This window comes from Cyprinus carpio, unplaced genomic scaffold, assembly GCF_018340385.1.
Source record: "Cyprinus carpio isolate SPL01 unplaced genomic scaffold, ASM1834038v1 S000006726, whole genome shotgun sequence".
NCBI classification, from domain to species: Eukaryota; Metazoa; Chordata; class Actinopteri; order Cypriniformes; family Cyprinidae; genus Cyprinus; species Cyprinus carpio.
Window position 1 is genome coordinate 318,692 of NW_024879330.1, and position 6,000 is coordinate 324,691.

A 6,000-nucleotide genomic window follows, 5' to 3' on the forward strand; every position below is an offset into this window, starting at 1 on the left:
TATCTATATATATATAGTATATATGTATATATATATATATAAATATTGCATGTGTCTCATTTAATATTGTAATTAATTAAAAGCTAACACGTTTTACATTAGCACAATATTTACGGATATTCATTATTACAATATTTTGATAGTTTTATCTATCTATCATCTATCTATCTATCTATCTATCTATCTATCTATCCTATCTATCTATCTATCTATCTATCTATCTATCTATCTATCTAATCTATCTTTCTATCTATCTATCTATCTAATATTACAAATTGATTGTCCAATGCAGTTAGTTTAATAAATGTATATAATAAATGATAGAAAAATACAATGCATAAAAAATGTGAATTAAAATTAACACTGTTTTACACTTTATTTACTCACTCAAGAATGCATATTTTTATATATTTTATATCTTTTCAGATTTTGGAATTAACACTGGCAGAATGACCACTTCTGTATATACTGATAAACCTGAAAATAACCAAATATCAGACAACATTGATGTTTATCACATTATACATACTGTATCAGCCATTGAGCAGCCCATAGGTCGACCGCACTTCCCCAAACACCTGGAGCTGTTTTCGAGTGTTCGTTTGTGGGTGCTGTGCGAGGGATTCCCTGCTGCACACGTCCGTGCCTCACATTAATTGCCCGTGTGGGATTAAGTAGGGCAAGTCTACCAGACCGCACGCCCGCCCGAGATACGCAGCCTCCAGCGGCAGACAGACCGCCTCCTCTGATCTCACTGGCCTGGTCCTGCGGGACACTTCAAGGCCTGCGCGCTCTCAATGCCTTCTCCCTTCCGACAGGACTCGCCTCACAAGAGTGTGGATTTTGTCTTTGACTGACCCATAATTGCAAGCATATCAAAAGCAGCATGCAGCCACACATAACATAAGGTGATCTGTTTGAGCTTTGGTTCTGCGTTTTAGTGTTTTTTTTTTTTTTTTTTTTTGTGGTGTGGATGTAACAACAAAAGTATTAGATTAGGAAATGCCAGTGAAATGATTGGAAGCACTTGTACAGTTTTTATTTTTGGCAACGGTTACAGCCTACTACTCTTTTTTTTGTGCATTAGGCTTTGGGAATACTTAAAGGACAGTCTGTTTTTTGGAACAAGCATCCTTATTCTCAACATGGAAGTACTCAAACTGTTGATGCTGTGGTGGGCACCAATCTCTCATAATAAGCCTTATTTTTTGTGGTTCCATTCCCCCAGCACCCTCTTTCTGCAGCTCTTTTTTTAATATTCTTTAAGTGAGGAATCTTGGAAAGTGTCCTATTTGTGTTCATGTAAAACATGCAGTGCATAATTTGCATAATTGTTTTAAAGGCTACACAGAAAGGCAATCTATGCACTGCATCAATCCATTTTTTAATCGACTGTTTGCAGTAAAACTTGACTTTCAGTCCAATTTGGACTGTTGCACCGCATGCCCGAAATGTTTTATTTCCAACCTGTCGCACATTATGTTAAATGAAATGTCTTGGCGTGATTTTACACTTTTTTATGATTCAGCCAAAAGCAAACGAAGCAGCCAGTGGAAGAATAAATAAAATTAAAGTGGGAAGTACCAACCTCTTCCACTCCTGCCAACAAATCTCAGGTCGTTGATGAAACGCGCCCAGCCTGATTCTTCATGAAGCAGCGAGGCGTTTCGCAGCTCGGGGGCCGAGTAGTTCTCGTCATTTCCTGCCAGAACTGTCACAACAGTCGTCCCAAAGCAGAAACATCGCTCCCAGATGCGACCACCTGAACAGAAAACGGACACACTGTGACTGTCTCTCTGTAATTTACCCTGCATTTCACTGGCAGTCCTGACTGTTTTATTCATATTCTGATGAAAACAAGGCTTGATCCTGAATTAGAAGGGACATTATGAAGTGAGACTGCTGGCCTCAGAGGGTTAATAACACCATAAATCTATTAAAACCTGAAAATATATCACTACACAGATTTTAATGTGACCTTAAAAATTATTGTGTATGTAAGAAATTCCACTTTAATTGGTCAGAAACATCTGGTGAAGTCAGCATAACTAAAACACACCAATACTTTAATTCTGTTAACATTATAGGCCTACTTTTGTTTTCTTTCTAAAATGCACAAAGGTTAATGTGCCACTTTTTTTTTTTTTTTTTTCTTTTTCAAAACTGGGATTTTGCTAGTACAAGTGAAAATTATACAAGCAGCTAAATCTTTTTTGAGACCAGCTCGCAAAACACCAACTTGCAAAATGAGGTTTAATTCAGGGGAATGTTTTGATGCTCAGTGTGAGCAGGGAGGGCTCAGAGTTTACAAGCTCAAATAACGACGAACAAAAATGTTAACAGAATAAGCCCCGAGCGCAAATGATTCCTGCTACAGATACTGATCTGCTGTCTGTTCGTATGAAACACTCTATCTTTAGTGAAAGTATAATAGTTGTGTGTAATTGAGGCGGTGTGATTAAACATGCATTGTGTTTGTATCTATGAATAGCTTCAAAATCTCTCAGATTTCACTTCTCTCTCTCCATGCACTGCAGATTCCTCATTTCAAACATCTGTAACTCCCATAAATTAACATCTGATCTGAACATATAATAATAATGATAAAAAATACTATTAAATCCGTTAAAGCAAACGAAAACACTGATAAAACATAAATAATTTTAAGTCATTACAATAGTAAAAACCTGCAGATTTATTATCATTATTATATATTTTTTTATTTTTTTATTTATTTATTTTTTTTTGTTAAAAGTGTTAATAAGTAGTTGAACGTGATAAAAGTTTGATTACATATGAGATCTAAATAAACCTTTTATATATATATTATATATATATATATATATATATATATATATATATATATAGATAGGCTATACTTACAAACTGATGATTGTGTTTTTTCTTTCCTACTCATATTAACGTGTGTTTTATGTAATGTAGTGCATTTTTAAATGCGGTCTGGATCTTGTCAAGGTCTCGTAAAAGAGATTCTTCAAATCTGATTGGGACCAATAATTCCCTGGTTTAAAATTAATAATAAAAATTAATTCGTTATATGACACGAAAATTAATTAGTATATGAACGAAAAAGGTGTATGATCTACATGTCAAGAAATGAATAGATCACTAGTTATTGTGCATGATAAAGTTTAACCATATGCAAATGCTGGTTCTGTTAAAAATCATATGATGTTTGTAAAAAAAAATAAATAAATAATAATAATAATAATAATCACATCTTATTAAACCGTCTTTCTAACCTTGAACGCCACCGGGAGAGTTTTGTTGCACCTCCAGTGAGACGGCAGCACTGAGCACAGAACGGTTTGGGTTCCGTCCGTCCGCACTGTGGCTCGGCGGGGGTGGGTCCCGCGATTCCCCATCTCCGGTCCATCGTCCGGTTGTCGTTTTTGCTGTCGGAGTCATCTCGGCAGCGCCGCGTTCGGCTCCTCTGCGCACTCGCTCATCTTCCCCCGCCCACCGTGGCTGAAGGCTGCTGGACGGCGGACTGAACTGCGGCTGGTGCTCGGATTCTACCGGAATGCGCATCACAACAATGTCCGCAAAGGTAAGGGGCACTTCCAACACTTCGCACCAAGTCAGAGTTTTCGGGGGATAAAAACAAACAGATGGGGTCTAGTATAGAAAGTCCGTTAGGCGCTTTCCAGAAGGTTAGGATTAGGATAGGGCTTTACGCGCGCGAGCTCCTCCTACAGGTGAATCTCGTGAAAATAAACGCGCGGGAGCTCCTGGTTATGCTCTGAAGAACCACCGTACATGATTTTTACGAGGCGATCTCTGCTTTTCTCCTTTGCAGTAATCAAACGTCCAAAATCGCTGAAGTAATCAAGCTAGTCACTTCGCATTACGCATGGCACTTCGCTCGGAAGAGTTCACTTCAGCGTGCGCTCCAAAATAAAAAACTGTCCCACCCCCACCATATCAAGAAGTGGAAAAAAAAACGAAAGTTTAGTAAGTTGCAAAAGTCCTTAAGGGACCTTTCTTTCTCCATACATGAGTCTTTGTGAAAGGGTTTTTAAAAGGTGAATTCCAAAGGGTTGTGGTTAGAAAGATGAAGGGCGCTGGAAAGCCGCCAGATGTTTTGTCTCGTTGTGTGGTTTGCCTTAGGGAGGCAGGGACTTGGGTGAGCCTCAGGTTTTTGTGGTTTATATATAAATGCAGAAGCAGGAGGATTATTATGCTGATAGAGTCCTTGAGCACGTCATGTCTCCCAAGCACCATTTCAATGGCATCAAAATAAATGGGCAGTTCAGTGGTTTTTTGATATTGTCTTCTCTTACCAAAGCAATGCAGCAAATATACACAGAGACACTATGCACATTTGTGACTGAATAGGCTATCTTAAAATGTCGAGATCAAGCAAATACGTTCCAAGTTCAATGAGGATATAAAAGACCAACTTTAAACATACATTAAACCAAATATTCAACAATATGCTTTATTATGGCAACAGGGTGAAGCCGAGGTTTCTTTCACTGTTCGCGAATACTGAGAGACATAAAGGCTCCTAAAGAGACATAAACACAACTCATTCAAACCAGACAGAAACCAAACAAGCGACAAGAGAAGAGAAGTGACTCATTTCCTATTTCTAAAGGGACAGAATAAAGAGTCCGAGCTCAAGTTAATATTTATACAAGATCAGACAACAACAACAGCACAGAAGTCACGACAACAGCATCAAGTACATAGAGACTAAATTATGAAACCCTTTATTGACCCTTCTAAATTATGAATCCTCTATAGAAAGTCAGGCAATAGCACGATGAAAAACGATCATAATATTAATACAACTAATAACGTACAAAATCATAATTTAAGTCATACCTCTCATATTTTCCTAGTTTTTTTTTTTTGAAAATGTAGCTAATACCCAATTAAGTTGATGTTAATATTTTTAGAGTGTTAGTACGTGTTTATATTATTATAATATATTTTTACGTTTTGTTTTTACCGTATGAATCTCACAAAGCTCTCTGTTGTGGCGCCTCTTTACACGTTTAAATGCGTCTTTTATTATGCGACGCGGGCAAACGCAGAACTATCAGCAGTGTCTCCGCTATGCCACCGCAAGGCTATCAGCGTTTATATAACCGTTTTTTTTTAACAACTCCATACCCTACAATCCTTGGCAGCACCGCGTGACGCCAAATAGGACACGCGCTGGCCGGTGTTGTTACATCAGAGGACAAGTGGCCTCGGCAGTTTGAAAGAGCAAATGGTGGAGGGATTGAATAATTCATAACATAAGGTAAAACTGTTCAGGTACCGTACGTGAACGTTTGCGGTTAAGAATTCAGTTCTGGCCATCTTGTTTTTTCAGTCTGAACGTTCAACCGAAAGCGAGATGGAAAAGCTTCTGTTTGTTCCGGTTCCAGCGTCCCTGTGTTAAATTACATTTCATAAGTGTGTTTAAACAAACACCATTATTGCCTTATAAGGTGAAACATCTTTTTTGAAATTAATTTGAAACTGTTTGGAATCTTTGAAATGAAGTTGTTAGTTATATTAAATAGTTTTTGACAGCGTATGAGGACGGTAATGTAACGTTATAACAGCAGCGCTCAAAGAAAGCCAATTAAGTCTATCTGTTAGCTCATTATCAATTGTTTTGTCAAAATCACCATTAGATGGAAAAAATCGCAAGATTTCTTATTCTTAAGTGCCTCGTTGTTGCCTGCATTAGCTTAGGTTTCATGCTCTCTTTCTCGTTCCTCCACAGACAATTCCTGTGTTTTATTCTGGGGGCAAAAAAAGTGAAAAAATCACATCTCCTCTCCAACTCTTGTGTCTATCCGCCTGACTTTCCCTCATGTTGTATTGTTTGTAAAACCTTGGCTGTTATGAAAGACTGTAGGAAGAGTGATGGTCAGCACTGACCCATGAAGTCTGAGTCCTGTGGAAACTTACACACACACACACACACACACACACACACACACACACACACACAACACACACACAGATGATGGAGAT

The 6,000-nt window shown here is 38.0% G+C and overlaps 1 pseudogene; it reads right to left on the bottom strand.

Annotated features, from left to right (window-relative positions):
• LOC109106870 overlaps positions 1-3,552 on the bottom strand; it is a 33,708-nt pseudogene extending 30,156 nt beyond the window's left edge.
• Positions 3,553-6,000: the final 2,448 nt, after the last annotated feature.